The sequence below is a fragment of the Ovis canadensis genome, chromosome 23 (assembly GCF_042477335.2).
Source record: "Ovis canadensis isolate MfBH-ARS-UI-01 breed Bighorn chromosome 23, ARS-UI_OviCan_v2, whole genome shotgun sequence".
Classification (NCBI taxonomy): domain Eukaryota; kingdom Metazoa; phylum Chordata; class Mammalia; order Artiodactyla; family Bovidae; genus Ovis; species Ovis canadensis.
In genome coordinates this window covers 64,101,060-64,122,561 of record NC_091267.1, presented here as the reverse complement: position 1 = coordinate 64,122,561, position 21,502 = coordinate 64,101,060, and the positions used below count along the sequence as shown (strand labels likewise).

At 42.4% G+C, this 21,502-nt stretch overlaps 1 protein-coding gene across 2 annotated transcripts in view; it reads right to left on the bottom strand.

Moving 5' to 3' along the window:
* SMAD4 (SMAD family member 4) overlaps positions 1-16,334 on the bottom strand; it is a 51,610-nt gene extending 35,276 nt beyond the window's left edge. The window contains exon 1 of one of the 2 annotated variants that reach the window (XM_069568588.1): positions 15,909-16,334. The gene's annotated coding sequence lies outside the window, so the exon portion shown is untranslated. Of the gene's footprint in view, positions 1-15,607; positions 15,842-15,908 lie in introns of those variants that run through there. The other variant, XM_069568589.1, reaches the window with a different exon arrangement.
* Between the last annotated feature and the right edge of the window lie 5,168 nt (positions 16,335-21,502).

Genomic DNA, 21,502 nt, shown 5'->3' with positions numbered 1-21,502 from the left:
AGACCTACAAGATATTCCACAACCAACACCAAAAAAAACTTGTCCATTTCATCACTGGAATGCAAAAGTAGGAAGTCAAGAGACACCTGGAGTAACAGGCAAGTTTGGCCTTGGAGTACAGAGTGAAGCAGGGCAAAGGATAACAGAGCTTTGCCAAGAGAACACACTGGTCATAGCAAACACACTCTTCCAACACCACAAGAGAAAACTCTACACATGGACATCACCAGATGGTCAATATCGAAATCAGACTGATTATATTCTTTTCAGCCGAAGATGGAGAAGCTCTACACAGTAATAAAAAAACAAGACCTGGAGCTGACTATGGCTCAGTTCATGAGCTCCTTATTGCAAAATTCAGACTTAAACAGAAGAAAGTGGAGAAAACCACTAGGCCATTCAGGTATGATCTAAATCAAATCCCTGATGATCACATTGGAGGTTGACCAAGAGATTCAAGGGATTAGATCCGGTAGACAGAGTGCCTAAAAAACTATGGGTGGAGGTTTGTAACACTGTAACAGGAGGCGGTGACCAAAACCACCCCAAAGAAAAAGAAATGAAAGAAGGCAAAGTGGTTGTCTGACAAGGCTTTACAAATAGTTGAGAAAAGAAGAGAGGTGAAAGGTAGAGGACAAAGAGAAAGATATACCCAACTGATTGCAGAGTTTCAGAGAACAGCAAGGAAAGATCAGAAAGTCTTAAGTGAACAATGCAAAGAAATAGAGGGAAACAACAGGATGAGAAAGACAAGAGATCTCAAGAAAATTGGAGATACCAAGGGAACATTTCATGCAAAGATGGGCACAATGAAGGACAGAAACAGCAAAGACCTAACAGAAGCAGAAGAGATTAAGAAGAGGTAGCAAGAATACACAGAAAAACTATATAAAAAAGATCTTAATGACCCAGATAACCACGATGGTGTGGTCAATCACCTAGAGTCAAACATTCTGGAGTGTGAAGTCAAGCGGGCCCTAGGAAGCATCACTGCAAATAAAGCCAGTGCAGGTGATGAAATCGCAGCTGAGCTATTTCAAATCCTAAAAGATGATGCTGCTAAAATGCTGTACTCAATATGTCAGCAAATTTGGCAAACTCAGCCTTGGCCACAGGACTGGAAAAGGTCCGTGTTCATTTCAATCCTAAAGAACATTCTAACTATCATACAATTGCACTCATTTCACATGCTATGAAGGTAATGCTCCAAATCCTTTAAGCTAGGCTTCAGCAGCACATGAACCAAGAACTTACAGACGCACAAGCTAGATTTATAAAACACAGAGGAACCAGAGATCAAATTGCTAACATCTGTCGGATCACAGAAAGAACAAGGGAATCCCAGAGAAACATCTGCTACTGCTTTACTGACTATGCTCAAGTCTTTGACTGTGTGGATCACAACAAACTGTAGAAAAATTCTTAAAGAGGTGAGAATAATACACCACTTTACCTGTCTCCAGAGAAACCTGAATGGAGTTCAAGAAGCAACAATTAGAACTGGACATGGAACAACAGACCAGTTCAAAATTGGGAAAGGAGTACATCAAGGCTATACAATGTCACCCTGCTTATTTAACTTATATGCAGAGTACATCATGTAAAATGCCAGGCTGGATGAAGCACAAGCTGGAATCAAGACTGGTGGGAGAAATATCAATAACTTCAGATATGCAGATGATACCACTCTAATGGTAAGAAGGGAAGGGGAACTAAAGAGTCCCTTGATGAGAGTGAAAGAGGAGTAAAAAGCTGGCTTAAAATTCAACACTCAAAACGAAGATCATAGCATCTGGTCCCATCACTTCATAGCAAATAAATGGGGGAAAGTGGAAACAGTGACAGGTTTTATTTTCTCAGGCTCCAAAATCACTGTGGACAGTGACTGCAGCCATGAAATTAAAAGATGCTTGTTTCTTGGGGGGGGGGGGGGGGGGGGGGGGCTATGATAAACCTAGACAGCAGATTAAAAAGCAGAGACATCACTTTACCAAGAAAGGTCTGTATAGTCAAAGCTATGGTTTTTCCAGCAGTCATGTACAGATGAGAGAGCTGGACCATAAAGAAGGCTGAGTGCCCAGAATTGATGTTTTTGAACTATGGTGCTAGAGAAAACACTTGAGAGTCCCTTGGACTGCAAGGAGATCAAACCAGTGAATCCTAAAGGAAATCAACCCTGAATATTGACTGGAAGGACAGATGCTAAAGCTGAAGCACTAACAATCTGGTCACCTGTTGTGAAGAGCAGACTCACTGGGAAAGACCCTGATGCTGGGAAGATTGAGGGCAGGAGGAGAAGGGAACAGAGGATGAGATGGTTGAATGGCATCACTGACTCAATGGACATGAATTTGAGCAAATTCAGGGATATAGTGAACAACACAGACGTGATCAACCTCGCATGACGCAGTCAATGGGGCAGCAGCATCAGATACACTGAAAAACAACAACAAAGCACCTGAGTGTAACTATTTCATCACAATCTCACTATGAGATGTAACCACCTCTAAAATGTAAGCTATTTTTGGCCCTAACAACACCTCAGAAAACTTTTTAATTGCACATTTCTCTGAAAACTAGTAGAAATATTCCTATGACCACAAGTGTCTGAAACATAATGTAAAAGCTCCTAGTATAAAAAAAACAATACCAGCGAGGCCATACAGGTGTTCTCCTAAATTAAACAGTTCTAGATTACAATCTTTTAAAGAGTGATATGGAATGACAGTATGTCAGGAAGCATTTAACAGGAGGCTTCCTGTATGCTGTTTTGGATCTGTCAGGAATTCTCTGTTCCTTATAAATTCCTGAATACTCAGGAATTAAGAGGAGAGGCAAGCCTCTCCCAGGACTGAGGATCCAGGCATTTCCTTCATTAGTGTTTCTATATGGTGATAAGTACCCTCTTTCCTCTGTGAACCATACGGTAAAAGTGATTGCTTACAATTCTCTCTCTTTAATATGGATCACCTATGTTTTGTAAGTCTGGAATTTTAATCTTTATCTTTGCTGAGAATAACTACCTTGTAAGACAGTATATATGCCCACACTATGTTGATTAAAACACCTTTGCTCCGTCAGAGCTCTGGTCCTCGTGTCTTTCTTTCTCTTTCTCTCTCAGGCTATTTCTTTGGAGTGCAGAGGCCCTCTGAGTTCACTTTCCACAGGTTGCGGTCCATTAAAGGACCTCAGCAACAGTAGACAAGAGCATTTAAGTGGCATAAACAAATGCATAGATTTTAACCAAAGTTCTAGTAGCACGACTATAAGCTAACATCTCTCTCAATTCTCTAGTCTATAAAATGGAAACAGTATCTGCCTTAACAAGTTTACAGACTGGCTATGGTAATCAAATCCAACAGTGTATAGGTCACAGCAACCTGGGGACCATAAATTGGCCAATTCAACAAACACTGTATCCCCTCTGAACAAAGCACTCAGAGATACAAAAACAAGTAACAGGTAGTCAGAAAACGGTGCTCTACTGAGAACATCCCATTTCTGTAACAATTTATATCGCCTCATTAGCTATCCTGAAACAAAGTTCTAACCTACTTACAATTTTTAAAATAAACAATACCCTAATATAAAGGGGGGAAGATTAATATATAATGCAGCATATATTTCAAGAAAAATGCTCAAGCATATCAACAAAATTAGAAAGTATAATCAAGAGGTTAGATGCTAGGGCGTATATGGTACATCATCCTAAATATGACAGCTATGAATTTAGACCTTCCAAGACAGGGGTGTTGTTTTGACACAATGGCATTGTAGTCGGTGACATGGATTTTCCAAAGTGTTGACTGCTGATAAAGTTCCAAACAACTTCAGTTAAGAAAATGAATTAACAGGACTGACATGTATACACCATTTTATATAAAATATATAACTAATAAGAACTTACTGTTCAGCACAGGGAACTCTATGCAATACTTTGTAATGATCTATATGGGAAAAGAATCTAAGAGAGTGTATACATGTATAACTGATCCACTCTGCTCTATAGCAGAAACATGACACTGTAAATCGACTATCCTCCAATAAACAGTAAACAAAAACAAACAAAGAAACTTAATTCCCCAAAACTGAATATATATTAAGATGGAGCTAAGGTCTAGACTAACTGTTTTCCTTCTACGTGAATATTCCGGGCATTTGAAAGCACTGTGGAAAGCAAAAGATTCTTCACAGTCTCCCCCATGCAGGATGTCAGGCTCATTCCCCATGCACCAAAGTTCCTCCCACTAGCTTCCACAACATCTCTTAAAGAACAGCTGCTGTTGTTCAGTCCTTTAGTCATGTCCAACTCTTTGTGACCCCATGGACTGCAGCACGCCAGGCTTCCCTGTCCTTCATCATCTCCTGGAGTTAGCTCAAATTCATGTCCATTCAACCATGTCATCTTCTGTCACCCCTTTCTCCTGCCCTCAATCTTTCTCAACATCAGGGTCTTTTAAAATGAGTCAGCTTTTTGCATCAGGTGGCCAAAGTGCTGGGAGTTTCAGTATTTACTCCACTGAGAACGACTGACAGAGAATCCAAACATATCATTATACTAAGTAACAGATGCCTAAAAGAGGTAGAAATTAAAGTGATCTGGAAATAGGAAAGCATGGAAAATCCACAAGTTAGCTAAGTCTTAGCATGATGTATCAGTCAGGCAAGACCAGTATATGTCACACTGACAACCAACTTCCCCAAATCAGCAGCTTAAAACAAAGCTTTGTTTTCTGCATAAACTAAACGTCAATCACAAATTTATGCCCAGAATAGCAATGTTCATCACTGCTCCTTGTCATCTCTCACAGATTAGGCTAAGAAAGCTCCATTTCTACATATGCTCTTAAATGACAGGGGGAAAGATCAGTTCAGTTCAGTTCAGTCGCTCAGTCATGTCTAACTCTTTGCGACCCCATAGACTGCAGCATGCCAGGCCTCCCTGTCCATTATCAACTCCCAGAGTTCACCCAAACTCATGTCCATTGAGTCGGTGATGCCATCCAACCATCTCATTCTCTGTCGTCCCCCTTTCCTCCCGCCTCCAATCTTTCCCAGCATCAGGGTCTTTTCCAGTGAGTCGGTTCTTCGCATCAGGTGCCCAGAGTATTGGAGTTTCAGCTTCAGCATCAGTCCTTCCAATGAATATTCAGGACTGATTTCCTTTAGGATGGACTGGTTGGATCTCCTTGCAGTCCAAGGGACTCTCAAGAGTCTTCAACACCACAGTTCAAAAGCATCAATTCTTCAGCGCTCAGCTTTCTTTATAGTCCAACTCTCACATCTATACATGATTACTGGAAAAACCATAACCTTGACTAGATGGACCTTTGTTGGCAAAGTAATGTCTCTGCTTTTTAATATGTTGTCTAGGTTGTTTATAACTTTTCTTCCAAGGAGTAAGCATCTTTTAATTTCAAGGCTGCAGTCACCATCTGCAGTGATTTTTGGAACCCCAAAACATAAAGTCACTGTTTCCCCATCTATTTGCCATGAAATGATGGAACCAGATGCCATAATCTTAGTTTTCTGAATGTTGAGCTTTAAGCCAACTTTTTCACTCACCTCTTTCACTTTCATCAAGAGGTTCTTTAGTTCTTCTTCACTTTCTGCCATAAGGGTGGTGTCACCTGCATACCTGAGGTTATTGATATTTCTCCCAGCAATCTTGATTCCAGCTTGCACTTCATCCAGCCCAGCGTTTCTCATGATGTACTCTTCATGTAAGTTAAATAAGCAGGAGAAAAGACAGGATAACTCATACTCTGGCTTTTAAAGGCTGACTATCACTTCTGCTCACACTTGATAGCCAGTCATATGGCCATGCCAGTGCTTCTCAACCAGAGCAACTCTGTCCTTCCAGGAACATTTGGAAATGTCTAGAGACATTTTTGATTGCTACAACTGGAGTGGGGGAGGTGGGGCGGTGGCGGTGGTGGAGGGCAGAGTACTACTGGGTCTCTACTAGGTCAAGACCGGGGCTACTGCTAAGCATCGTGCAATGCACAGCACAGTGCCCCATAACAGAAATCTACCAAGCCCAAAATGCCAATAGTGCCGAAGCTGACAAGCCCAGGACCAAGGCTAATTTCAAGGTTGGGGAAGGAGATAGAGAGAAGTACAATGTTACCAGGCACCAAAAGAGCCATGAGAATATTGACGGAATAGTACCACCACATGTGAATAAGAATTTCCCAGGCTGAAGGAAAATCATAGGAAAAAGCAGAGGGACAGGAGTGTAGATGTTTCCCCTTGAGCAGGTTTATGGTAGAAGGGTGGGGGGCGGGGGGAGAAACAGCACTGGATCTGCATTAGAAAGAAAACCTTTGTGACAGCAAGAAGAGAGCTCTGCAAAGCGGAAAAGACCACCAGTTAGGAGACAGTGATGAGTGTGCCCAGACTAGAGGCATGGGCAATGGAAACCAAAAGGAAACTTCTAGGCAAAACAGGACACTTCTAGGCAGGACACTTTTAGGCAGAGAATTTTTTTAGTCAACTACATACAAGGAGTGAAAAGAAGAAACAGTCAAAAGATGGCCCATTTCCTAGATAGGTCTACTGAAAGATGGAGAAAGAATAAAAGATTTAAAAGTGGTTAAGTAACAAAATCAGCTTTAAATATGCTGTATTAACACCCCATTAAATATGTTAAGCCTATGTGAAAGTCTCTAACACAGAGATACTAGATAAAGTCACGGTAATAGAACAACAATCCCACTGCAATGGGGTAATTAATGGGAAGCAGGAAGTCACCAAATGGGAGAGGTTTGTTCTTACATCCACCTATTTTGTGTTTTGTCCCTAGCCTTGCTCTTAAACATAAGGTGCCACCTGAAGTTGACCACAGATCTAAAAGCAACTCCATGAAGTATAAAGCCACAATAATTAAAATACTCAGTAAAACTGAACAGGCTGAGTGCTGCCTGGAGAGGCTCTCACGGAGATTCATGAACTGTAATTAATGAATGTTGCCATTTTTAAATTTCTCAGATGTCTGTTTACTTTTGGATGATTACATTTGTAAAACAAACACAGAGGCATATTTTCTAGAAGTTATACATATCTTAGTCAAGGATCAAGTATGGGAATATTTGAGAAACTGCTTAAGTTTAACAAAGGAAAAAAAAAAAAAACCAGCCTAGCCTGGTGAAGTATCATTAGGAAGAATTCTAAGCAGGCATGCACCAGGGGTGGGGCAAGCTTAATTCAATTACCTGAAGACACAAGTTACCTGAAGCACAAGTTACAGCCTAGACTGAGCCTCATCAAAATGAGGGCAGCTGGAGGAAAACCTCCAAGAGTACAAGGAATTATATACACAGTACTAATTGGCTCAGAAGGTAAAGAATCTGCCTGCAATGCAGGAGACCCAGGTTCAATCCTTGCATTGGGAAGATCCCCTGAAAAAGGGCATGGCAACCCATTCCAGTATTCTTGCCTGGAAAAATCCCATGGACAGAGGAACCTGGCAGGCTACAGTCCATGGGTCACAAAGAGTTGGACACAACTGAGTGACTAACATTTTTCAATGATTATAAAGATTTAAGATAAGAATAATACAAAGAAACAAAAAGAACATTTTTTGTGATAACTTTTAAGATGAACTACAAGGGACAAATTTTAAAATGTTTGCTGTCCACTCTCTGGGCTGATTTAAATGTCATACTGGTGTACCGATTTTCTAAATAATTTAATAATAATCTTATTGTAAAATTAATTTTTCTGAATGAATATATTAAAGGTTGCTAAAAGAGGAATCAACAAACTCCTCTAGTTGACATGTTTTTTGTCTGCCAGCATATATCTTCCCTTCTCTAACAGTACTCTGGTTTCCCAAAGAGAATCTACCCGGGCAGGTGGGATAATGCCACTTCTGCCTAACCAGAGTTACCTCCATGGCATATCAGCTGTTTCAAAAATGGGAGAGGACCCAAGTCAGGCTAATGACAGCCCTAGGACTTGTGTTGGAACCACAGACAGAAAAAAGAAAAAAAGGCCTTTCTTTGCTGGACCTGAACTTGAAACTGGGAGTAGTCAGTCTGGAGCCCGCCTGCCTGCTACGTCACTGCAGTCATGTCTGACTCTTTGAAACCACACGGAATGTAACCCACCAGGCTCCTCTGTCCTTGGGATTCTCCAGGCAAGAATACTGAAGCGGGTTTCCATTTCCTACTCCAGGGGATCTTCTCAATCCAGGGATCAAACCCATGTTTCTTATGTCTCCTGCACTGGCTGGTGGATTCCTTACCACTAGCACCACCTGGGACCCTGCCTGAGACTTAGACTAACAAAAAGGGAAGCACAGCCAGAAGACAGAATCCTGATGATACTGGCTCCTTGTGACCCCAGATCCAGCACTCTGAGCCCAGCTCTGATTCCAGACCAAATCAATCAATTCCCTTTTCACTTGACTGCAACGTATTTCCCAAATTAACTGAACAAAAATTGACTTGAGGGCCTACTGTATAGCACAGAAAACTATACTCAATATTTTATGATAATTTATAAGGGAAAAAGACCTGAAAAAACATATATGTAATCTGAATCACTGTGTTGTACACTTGAAACTAACACGATATTGTAAATCAACTCTATGCTTCAATTTTCTTTAAAGCTGAGTTAATAACATTCTCAGAGATAAAAGTAATATAATACAAACCACATATATCAACGATAATAAACAATAATTTTGTCAGTAACACAGATAACGAGTTACTTTAAAATAGCAGTTGCCACACTGGTCTCCAGTCCACTTACTTATATGCTTAATTATTGAGAATTCCAAACAACCTTTGTTTACGTGAGTTATATCTATTAATATTTACCATATCACAAATTAAAAATGTTTACTCTATCCAATTAACTTAATAAACCCATTACATATTAATATAAATTTTATGAAAAGTATTTTCGAAAACAAAAAAGTCAATATTCAGAATGACATCATTTTTGTTTTTGCAAATTTCTTTAATGTCTAGCTTAAGAGAAGACAGCTGGATTCTCATAAGTGCTACTGCATTCAATCCACTGTGATGTTTAATGTTTATGAAGAAAATACACCTCACACAGATAAGTAATTGGAAAAGACAAGAATATTTAATGGCCCTTTTATATAATGATGGCTGTTCATCTTTCATTCAACGCAAAATGCAACAAATGGCAATTCCTAAAAGTTAGCTGCAATGTGGAATCTGAAACTGTTATCAATGGAACTTCTTGGCTCTGTTACACAAAAATCCACTGGTTCATATTACACTTTGATTGGCTCTCCTATGCACACATGATTTGTAACATCATGCATTGGTCATCTAGAAAAATACTGGTTCAATGAGTTATACAGACCTTCCCAGGGTTGACACATTTCTTATAGAATGTATTTTTTAAAAATCACATTCCTAAATATCACCACCATCAGAAAAATCTTTAAGTACGGGGAAGCTGGCAAGCCCACGGTGACAGGTACACGGTTTCCAGAAATCTAATTTTCACTTGAAAGACTAGATTCTTATCACTGGTAGCAACCAGTGATTATCCTTGAATGGCAGGTTCATTTCACTCACTTTCAAGGAAAACGCCTGCCAAATATCCAAGTCTAAGTAATGACAGTTTATTATTCTTTTAAGTAAAAATAAAAGCAGTGTTCCATTTAAAACGCGGCAAGTGGTTTTCCTAGAGATGAACTTTGTACATAGATGTGCAGAAAAACTTTATGCACACCTCAATTTTTTAAATATTTATTTATTTATAGTTGCTGTTTAGTGGCTAAGTTATGTCTGACTGTTTGCGACCCCATGGACTGTAGCCCCACCAGGCTCCTGTATCCGTGGGATTTCTCCAACAAGAATACTGGAGTGGGTTGCCATTTCCTTCTCCTGGGGATCTTTCCCACCCTGGGATCGAACTCTATGGTCTCCTGCATTGGAAGGCAGATTCTTTATCACTGACCCACCAGGGAAGCCCAATTTATTTATTAGCTTATTTAACACTTATTTGGCTGTGTTGGGTCTTAGTTGCGGCATGCAGGTGAACAGACTCGTGGCGCATGGGCTCAGCAGCCACAGCAGGAGGGTTTTACTTGCTCTGTGCACAGCATTCAGCACGCTGGATCTTAGTTTCCTGTCCAGGGAATCGAACTCATGTCCCCTGCACTTCAAGGCAGATTTTTAACCACTGGACCACCCGGGAAGTCTCCACACATTTATTTAATCATACTAAAAAGACATGCACTCCAGGGTAGAGATTTTAAAAATTAAAACATTTTACTGCTTTACCAAGGAAATTTTTAAGTGAAAAAATTTTTTTTCAAATTTTCACATTTTTTTTCAAATACTTAACATGTGTTTGGTACCACCGCCTTGATTCAAACTAAGGTGCCAGTAGTTTACCCACCACTGCTTCCTCATTCTCAGTGCAAATGCCAACACAGCAACAGCGCCCATAATGTCTGTTTTATTATAAGAATGATTCTGGCTTCATGAACCCCTAGAAGGGACATGGGGATCCCCAGGAGTCTGTCAATCACACTTTGGAAAACACTGTTTTAAAAGATTGTAAAGTAGGGTGGATTTTAATAACTGGAAACTGAAAAATACATTTCACAAAACCTCATAATTGAAGACTATCAAGTCATCAAGCTTATTCTTTCAAAGAGGGGCTATACCAGAATTCCCCCGCAGGTCACACCAGCCCCACTAAATCTATACTGAGTGGAGCCCTAACTTTAAAAGCACCAAGAGTCTGAGGTGCTATCAATTTCACAAAGCACTGATGTAGTCTGTACCAGTCTACATGCTTCACTTTACAAATTACCAGAAAGACAGTGGAACAAACTGCAATGTCACAGATATATGAAACTATTAAAAAGACTAATTACACAGAAATTGTGCCGTTTTTATTATTAGCCAGCTGCTTGATTTCAACATCTGGACACATAAAATTCTCCCTTCAACTAGTTTTGGTAGACCTGTATGACATAGATGCACGGAGTGTTACTTTAAACAGTAATTCCTCTTTATCTCATCACATTAAGCACTACTTTCAGGTGTCCTCTCAGCAGATGATTCAATTATTACAATGACTGGCCACCTACTGATATCAAATGCTCCAGAATTCACTAGTGAAAACCACAGATAAATAACCTTAACCCAGTCTTACATTCAGAAATACATTTTGAAAAAATGTAAAAGATCTGAATTACACACATTCATCTACATTAAGATTAAAAAATATTATACCTTACTCATACCAAAGACAAATATTCAGAAGAAGTCCTTTTTTTTTTAAACATCCTTTTAAAACATCCTTTAAAAGTCCTTTTTTTTTTTTAAGAAGATTTGCATTCTAAACACACAGACTGGGGTTTGATGAATTTTAAGTAAATTACTCCAGTGCATCAAGGACTGCAAAATAAAGCTTTTACTGCATCAAAACAAATGAAGCAATAAAGATAAGCATACTAACATATCCAAATGCTTTAAAATCAAGAGGTTCTTTTTATTATTTTTTTTTAAACAATACAGATTCCCATGCCTCCTCCACTCCATTCTGATCCTGAATCGGTGTGTTTGGGGGATGGGACGTACAGAAGAGACAAAGAATATTCTGTTTTATTTTTTTAAATAGCTCGTCCAGATGCAACTACTGGTAAACCAGCACTTGTGAACTACTTCAGGTAATGTAAATGGAAAACTGATCATGCTCTCCTGGATGATCTCTAAAGAACTGCTAATGGGGCTTCCCTGATGGCCCAGTGGTTAAGAATCCACCTTGCAATGCAGGGAACACTGGTTTGACCCATGATGCAGGAAGATCCCACATGGGCGCCACTGCTACCGAAGCCCATGCCTAGAGCCTGAGCTCAGCCACAAGAGGAGCCCCGGCCAAGAGGAGCCCTTGCACTACAACCAGAGAAGGCCTGGGCCCTGCAACAAAGACCCAGCGCAGCCAAAACTAAATAATTCATTTTTAAAAGAACAAGTTGGGCTTATTGAACAAATGTCTCATTAAAGTGTGTAAGTTAACCTCTGACAGTAAAATCTAACTCAATGCAACTCGCTTCTCAGGAACCAATGAAGTGACCAGTTAATTGTTGCCAACAAAATGTGGTGGTTTCCAAACAGATCAACCCCCTATGAAGACCAAATTCCCACTGGGAGTTTAGATGCAAAGTTCAGCACCTAACCCAAGTCATTAGTCTTTAAAAGGAGCCCAAGTAAGCATTTTAGAATATGTTAAAATATCAACTTCCTATTTAGGATAGAAATGATAAACCAACTTCTCAGCAGGGGAAATACAACTTCCTAAAACTTGATACCAGACAACTCAAATGAACTGTGAAATGAAGAAAGGTTCAAACAGGAGACAGAGGGACAGACTTGGAAGCAAAAGAAATATGGCAATACCTTCAAGGAACCATGTGATTGTGTATATCACTGTATTAAAGAATGTAAAGGTGACACAGTGAAACAGTTAAAAAGTTTAAAAAAGAAGTCAGAGGACCCTATAGCTCAACCATTTTGGAACTCTGATCTGGCTGCACCCCAAGCCAACTGAGTCACAATTTCTGGAAGTGCGATCCAGCCATCAGTATTTTGCACAACTCCCCAAGAGATTTCAAAACACAACCAAGGTTGAGAATCACTGCCTTAAACCTTGAGAGTAAAAAACAACAACAACAACAAAAAGATGACCCCCCCACACAGTAACAAGTTTTCCAAAATGCAAACAATTCTCATTTAAAATGTAAATAATGAAGTATAGACTTTAAAGGTATTTAGAATTATCACTTTTAAATTAAGATATAAAAACAGACTCTTTACAGTATGTAGTAGCTATCTGACCTATATAATGTGCAGTAGTAAATAATCAAAACTTAAGTTACAAGATTCTAATGATCTACCATCTCAGTTCTACATAGGTAAGTGCTACCCTAGTTTTTATCCACTCTTACGGTTAAAACAAATTTTCCTGGATGCCAAGTACACCACGTAATAGTGTCAAGGTGACACAACCTAAAATACTTTGTTCCTGAGAAGCTGGAATTTAGCCACATTTCCTATCACCAAAATTACACATTTTAGGAAGAGGGGGAAAAAAATCCAAAAATTCTAAATATGACTCATTACTAAGCATATGTTTTGGCATATTATCTATGCTAACAGTACTGAAAGTTGCTCAAATGAATAATATCTAGACATATTTGTCAACCGCTTGAATTTCTCTTTTCTTTTTTGATTTTTTTAAATTTCTCTTTTTAAAACAATTAAATCTTCATCAACTGTGGAGCAAAAAATTCAAAATTTAATAATTTAACAAAATGGTATTAAATTCTGGGTTAGGTTTATCCAAGTCCTTTAACTTTGGTGTAGAAAACAATGAAATCAATTGAAACCATTTCCATCAGATTAGTTTTACACATAACAGTCACTTTTAATCATCACTAAAGCAAAACAAAAATTTCTGCCTAACTACATAATCTTGTAGGGTACAAAAATAAAGGAAATCCAAACATGTACAAAGAGCACTGAAATGACTAACATGTTCACTGAATGAAAAAAACTGGGGTGGGGGGGGGAAAGCAGCAGCATAAGCTAGAGGGGGACACAATAGAACTAAGTTTACACATAAGAAAAATAATGTATGTTCTCACCAAAATGGACAAAATTTTAGATGAGACTAAATATGCATTTTACATATAATGAGGCAGATCCTATAGGGTTAATTGCCCTAGTAGAGGCTTCAGCAATTCACAGCTCAATTAGAATAGTGTCTAATGATGTTACTACAACACCAGCTCAATCAGGAAAAAAAAAAAAACTTCCAAGCCAGAGAGCTGGAGTGTGACTGAACAGCATAAATTAGTTCAACATTTGGGCGGGGGTTGGGGGTGGAGGGGATGATCTGAAGGGGAATGCAGAAAAATAAATTCACACAAATGGTGAAACAGTTCAACTAAAATGTAGCTTAAGAAAGTGAAGCACAGTTTTTATAAGACTTGCTGCTTCCCAGTATAAGCAGAATTGCTTCGAACAGCAAAGCCATCGAAAACAGTCAATGATGCATATAAAACTTATTTCAAAAACCTTCATGGTGACTTTCTCAGCACAGGTTTTCATTAAATCTGAAACCGATTTGCAGTTTTTTCTAAGCTTAAGATATACAACTGAGGAACTTAACTAAACAAAGAAGTTTCTACATAGGCACTTAATTAAAAAATTAAGATGCAATACCTCTTTAAAGCAAGTTCCCCCCAAAACCTGGAAAGCAAAGAAAAAGCCACTCAAAAAATCTTGTATCAATTTTCTCTAGAAAGAGTTTTAGTTTTAACTCCAACAACTTAAACCTACATAATTCATCACCACCCTTAGACCTAAACAGACTTCAAATTTTAAACTCCTGGCCTACCTGTATTATATTTGTACTGTAACAAACCCATTTAAGAAAGTAAAATGTAACATTAAGGAAGAAACATTAATTTAAAAAATCATACTTTAAGATGGTAATGATATCAATCATTTACAACTTGAAATGTCAAATACTACTCATATCTGAACTTTCCAAAAGAGAAAATAAATCCTTTAGCAGAAAAAGAAAAGCTGCACACTAGCACTCCCCAAGCTGAAATAAATTTGGTCTAAGTACAACATAGCAAAGACAACGTATGAAAACTGCAATAAAAATTTACTGAAATGCAATGGACTAAACCTAGTAAAGTTCGTAAACGTATTTATTTCTGTATTTTCTAATAGGACTAAATAGTTTCTGCCAGAAAAAAAGTACTGAACCTACTTTTTAAACACCCTGAGACTGAAAGGATGCTAAGTCTTGCAAAAGTCAAAGGTTGTTAAAATCAGCGAGGACAATGTGCTTTTAGAAAGTCAATTCAGACTAATTTAAATGACTCCCCATTATATTTACAATTTCTAAATAAACTAGCAGTTTCACCTTAAACTACAGCCCCCAAACTAAAGGCATCAAGAAACTAAATTCAAAATAAACTATTTGGAAACAGGCAAATATACTTATTTTCAAAAATTTTACTACGGTTTTCAAGGGGGAAATATTAATAATCATTAATTTTCAGTAGTTTTTTTTTAACCTCTCTATATTGCACTCCCCCGCCCCCCCCCCAAAAAAAAATCTTTCAAGTTAACGAAACACACCCACTTCTTCGAAAATCTCAAATTCAGCTTGAGAAATTACAAGAGCAGTTTGGGGCTTGAGATGGAGCCACCGCCCTGCACAGCCTACACCGATTTCACGCTCAGTACTTGCAGTCGGAGCAATAAAATAAGTTGACTCTTATTTTTCATCACGAGTGCGGGGCGGGGGGCTGGAGGCGGCCTGGTCAGTTAGGTGTTAATGATGTTTCCTGCACACCGCCGTCACCCACGGTACTCAAAAAAGTAAAGTCAACAAACCAAAGCCAGAAACACGAACTGGAGTGACACGACCAGGAAGAGAAAATAAGGGACAAAGAGGAAAAAAAAAAAAAAAAACTGCTCGAGAAAAGAAATGAAGAGAGACCATTGACAACTTTCATTCACACCGAAGGCAGCCCGCTCCCGCCGGGGCCGACACGCTCCGCCGTGAGGGACGGGGGAACTACCTCAGAACAACAAAGAGTGGCGACGGCCGCGGCAGCACGCCCAGCGCGGGCTCCACTCGGTTCCGCCGCGGACCCCGCGGGCAGCTCGGGGCCGCAGGACCGACTCCGGAGCCCGAGAGACACGAGGCGCCGCGGCCCGGCCCGGCCCGTCAGGCGGCCGCGCCGGTTCTCCGGGCCGGGCCCGCCGGCTTCCCGCGCGCGCTCCCCGCCGCCGCCCGGAGCCCGCCCCGGGGCGGGGAAGCCGCGGGCGGGGGCGCGCGGGCCCGGCCCGGGAGAAGGGGAGGGGGACATGGCGCGTTACCTGGGCCCGGGCGACGGCGAGGGGCTTCCGCTCTCCCGCCGCGGCTCGTCCCTCCGCCCGGCGGGCGTCGGCGCGCTCCTCGCCCCCCGCCCCGAGGCGTCCGGGCCAGGCCGCCCGCTCCTCGGCGCCGCGCCGCTGCCCGCGCGGGCCGGGCCGCCTCCGAGCTCCCGGGCCGCCCCGCGGCAGGGCCGGGGCAGGGGGGTTGCCCCTCTCGCGGGGCGCCCGGCTCCCCTCACCCGCTCCTGCCCCCTTGGGCGGCCGCGGAGCCGAGGAGAGGGCGGGAAGGGGGCCTCCGGCGGACAGCGGGCGGCTACGAACGCGGGCTCCGCCACTCGAGCCGCTCCGTTACCGCAGCGGCGGCGGCGGCGACGACGACCAGGGCCGTGTTGTTGCTGCCAACTTGTCGGGAGGACACTGAGCATGCGCGTGCGGAGACCACATCCGGGTAATTTCAGGGTTTGGCCCTCTTCTCCCCACCCTGCCCCCCTCCCCGCGCTGCTTTCCTTTCTCTCGCTGCCCCCGCCCCGAACCCCCCGCCGGAGGGACGGGAGGGTCGCTCTGCGCAGGCGCCCGCGGGCCAGCGCCGGCGGCGGGGAGCTCCGAATCCCGGCCTGGTCCCGGGCCCGGGCGGAGTGCGCTGCCCCCAAAGATCGGGGGAGCGGCTGCTCCGTGGGCGTCCCTTTGCCACAAAGTACCCAAACAGCGCCGGAGAGCTCGGCGTGTTAGTGGGTGTCTAGTAAGTTTATAAACAACGATCAGGCGGGCCTCTTTTTTTGTTGTTGTTTTTGTTTTTGTTTTTTGAGGACCTGCGTGGCCGCAAAAAAAAAAAAAAAAAGAGAGACTTTTTAACAGCTTGCTTTGGGGAGAACGTAGCCGTAGCGGGTTATTTGGGAAAGAAACTGGGGTGACCGTACCTTCCCTCTCCGCCATTCCTGGGTCCCTGGATCCAGAGGTGTTTCAACTCACGAGATGCCTTCTTAGGTTGAGCAGAACAGCTATGGAACCACAGATTTGAGAGCCTGGACAGGTATTGTAGTTCCTGAATGGTTCCTGTTGGAAGAGGTTTAGGCGGAACCTCGGAGTTGGAAGGGACTTTCGGGGTCCTACAGCACACCTGTTAAGTAGGTTACCTGCTGGGTAAAGGAAAGGTGCAAACTCCACTTTTGACCTTATATTTGTGTCATTTGGGCTTCCCTGTGGCTCAGATGTTAAAGCATCTGCCCGCAATGCGGGAGACCTGGGTTTGATCCCTGGGTCGGGAAGATCCCCTGGAGAAGGCAATGGTAACCTACTTCAGTATTCTTGGCTGGAAAATCCCATGGACGGAGGAGCTTGGTGGGCTACATACAGTCCATGGGGTCACAAAGAGTCAGACACGACTGAGCGACTTCACTTTCACTTTCTTTCACTTTGTGTTATTTGAAAAATTTACAAGATGAATGCATTTCCTCAATGTTTTTAAAGTTTCAGAAAATACATACTATATACATATATTTTTTTTCTCACCAACCAGGAAATATTTCTGTTGGGGGTCCCACCAAGATTTCTATGGGAAGGTTCTAAAGTCACTTCTTAAGTCTTGTCGCTCAGAATCTGTCTTCTCCCCCAACTAGGTTTTACTCCCTGGGTCCTAACCCCATCCTGTGCTCTTTCCTTTTCTGCCCAACAGCCTTTAAAACTGTCATGTGCAAACTGGTGTTCCCTGGGCTTTATGAAGATTTTCCAAGACCAGCTTTAAGGTGTCCATTTCCAGATGCCTCACCAGCATGTGTTCTATGATCTAAAACTGCTCAGCTTGGGACTTCCCTGGCCATCCAGTGGTTAAGCCTCTAGGATACAGGTTCAATTCCTGGTGAGGGAGCTAAGATCCTGCATGCGACCACAGTTTTGTTTTGTTTTGTTTTGTTTTTTAATTGCTCAGCTTAAGAAAGCACCTGCAGACACAGCATCCCCTTTCAAAACTGTTCAACTCCCACCATACAAACCCAAGTAAAAACTCACCCATTACTCAGACGCATAGATGCAAGATGTAAAAAACCTCTAGGACAATTCAGAGGAACATTCAGAAATTGGTGTCCTGCTGAAAAGTGACTCAGAACAAGTGGGTTATAAGTTGTACAAGTCAGGTGGCTTCCAGTTCTTTGCTATCAACAAAATTGAAGGAAACTTTACGTGTCTTGATAACAGATCACCATGTGATTCTTGGGCAGTATACTTGGAAGAACTTAGAGAATTGAGTAATATTGCTAAATCTTCACCTCTTCCATTCCTATCTCTAGTAGTTATCTATACACATGCATCTTGTCACCTTTGCCGTACTCTATTGGAAGCAAATCATCAGTCCCACCCCCATCCAAGGGAAGGAGACCACACGGGGCATGTATTCCTGGAGGCCAGGTCCTGCAGGGCCGCATTAGAGTCTGTCTGTTTACTCATGCAAGGGACGGTTCCTATAAGCTCAACCTCCCCAGAATTTCTTTGGATTCCTTTCAGGTCCTGGTTTAAGGGAAACCTGACTTCCCTGGGGCACTGTTTCCCCTTCCCCTCTGAGTAGTAGGTCCTGTTTTTTCAACCGGGAGCCTCCTAGACTGGGCTTGGAGGTGAGGTGAGCGTCCAGCTTGCACCTGTGCAGTGTTTCTAGCCCATCCTCTCTCCTCCCGATTCACCTGCAGCTTTAAATCTTGTCATCCAGTGTCCTCATCCTTGCTCACATTCCCCCTCATTTTCTCACCATTTGCTGTCATCAGGCCCTCCAACACCACTTCAGTCCTAATCCCCGGCAGTTATCCTATAGCATGTATACGCCGATGATCATCCGCCTTCCCTAACCTCTCAGTTCCTTGACCTCTCCTCCGAGGATCTATCCTACCCTCACTGCACCTCTCATTCCCTTGGCATAATCATGGGAGCCTCGTCAAACTTGGCAACTTTCTTCATCATCACAATTTCAACCACCTCACTCTGAACACTGCCTCTTGTTTCCATATTTCCCTGTAGTACTCTAACTCCAACAGTTCTGCAACCCACTTACCACTCTCTCCCATCCTTAAAAGTGAGTCGCTCAGTCATGACCGACTCTTTGCAACCCCATGGACTATATAGTCCATGAAATTCTCCAGGCCAGAATAGTGGAGTGGGTAGCCGTTCCCTTCTCCAGGGGGTCTTCCCAACCCAGGGATCGAACCCAAGTCTCCTGCATTGCAGGCAGATTCTTTACCAGCTGAGCCAGTCCCATCCTTACCCAACTTAAATTCCTGGCCAGTCATCCCACAGTCACTCTCTTGCACACACACTCAACCCTCTCCCCTCCTCCCGCCTCATCGTGCTTACTGGGCAAAACCATAGCCCTGATTCAAGCCCGCTTGCCATCTGTTTCATGTCGGCCCTGTGCATCTGAGTGTGGCTGAAGAAGAACACAGTCACTAACTGGCTTCACTTTGATTTCATCACCGTGAACTGCACGTGGGCCCTTAGTGCTTGCTGCCCAGGAATCCTCCTTCCCTCCTCCGTTCTTCTAGATGTCAGACCTCCTCTGTCCTCCAACCTGTACCCTCTTCCCTCCCATCCTCACTGATTCACAACGTTGCTTCCTATTCCACTGAGAATGTTGAACCCATGAGACAAAAACTTCCATAGAATCTCACTATCTCATCTACCCATAAACCACATGGTAGCCTCTGTAACCTCTTCTCCACCCTCCCTTCCATTACATAGGTGAATTCTCCATGCTCTGAACTAAAGCTAGTCCCCTGGCTAAAGGCAGGAGACCTCAATATTGTCTTGTTTAATCAAGATTATTACCATGACTCCACCAGTTGTCCCCCCTCCTCTTTTATCAGTGTTTCCGTCTCTACTGGCTGATTCCCATAAGCTTATAAACAGCTCTTATTTCTCCAGTCCTATAAAATCTTCTATTTGATTCACTTCCACTAGCAATAACCTTCCCGTTTTTCTGCTTCCTATACAACAAAACTCCTAAGAGTTTCCTGTGCTGTCTCTTGTTCTTCTCCCACTCTAGGGCAACAGAACATATACCATATGGTACAATTAATATAAAACTCAAAAGCATGCCAAATATGTGTATCTTACGACTGTACACATATGTAATAGAATCAGATCAACACACATGAGATTACATATGTGTGTATTTTATGTCTTGAGCCGAGAGGGTCTCCCACACTCTCTTAAACTCCCTCCATTCGTGCTTTTATCCTTATCACTTTATCAAAACTGTTCTTCTTGAGGTCAACAGTGAACTTCACATTGCCTAAGTCCAACGACCTATTCTCAATTATCATCTTAAATTGACCTGTCTGTAACAGCTGACACAGCTAACCACTTGATTCACTCTTTAAAAAAAAACACAAAACTGCCCCCTCTTGCTTTTCCTCCTCTTCACTTCATCAGATCCTTCATTCCCTGACTTCTCTCTTTTTTGTTGATTCTGTCTCTTCTCCCAGACCTCGTAATGGCCCAGGGCTCATTCCTTGGATTTCTTCTGTTTTTCTTTATCTACTCACATTTCACTGGTGATCTAATCAGGTCTCCTGACTTGCAGTACCCTGTAAGATACATGATATCATCATATAGGATGACAACTCCCAAATTTATCCCTTTATCTCCAACTCCTCATCTGAACTCCAGATGATGATACCAGCAGCCTGCTACACGTCTTCTCCCTCAGATCTCTTCAGCCCAACCACTTCCCTATCTCTGTTGATGACACGTCCATCCTTGAAGTTGCTCAGACCAAAAGCCCTGGAGTCATGCTAGACTTCCCTCTTTCTTATCCATCCCATGTCTAGTCCAGAGCCAAAGTATCCCTTACCACCTCCACTGGCCCCTGGTCCGTTCCACCATCACCTAATGCTAGAGTTACTCTTCTCAAAGCTCTCCCTGCATTCATGCTTGCCCCTTAGAGTCTATTCTCAGCATAACAGCCAGAGTGATCCTCCTAAAATATACGTCTGCTTAAATCCCTTCTGTGGCTCCTCATTTCATTCAGCCTAAAAGTCTATATCCTTACAATAGTCTACAGGGTCCTATGAGCTCTGCAGCACTGCCACACTTCTGATCCTTACCTCTCTGATCTCATCTTCTGTTCCTCCTCTCCTGGATGACTCTGCTGTGGCCTTACGGACCTCCTACCTGACCTCAGAAGACACCAGCCAAGCTCTCAAGGTAGGACCTTTGCATTAACTGTTCCCTCTTCTTGCCACCCACTTCCCCAGATATCTGCACTGCTAACTCCCTCACCTACTTTAGTCAAATACCATCTTCTCCCTGAGGCCCACCCTGACCTTTTTAAAATCACAGCCTATCCTGAGCCCTCACTCTAAACCCCAGGCTCCCCTTCCCCGCTCTGTCTTCCCATAGCTCTTATCTTCTAACAGACTGCACTGTCTCCTTATGTGTTACATGTACTGCTTATTGTCTGTCATTTCCCCTAGAATGTAGGCTCCACGAGAGCTGAGATTTGTCTGCAGTGTCTACTAGTTTATCCCAAGTGCCTAGAGTTCCTATTGCCATGTAGGAGGCGCTCAATAAAAATTTGTTGAATGAATGAACAAAATGTTTCATGCTTCTATCCTTAC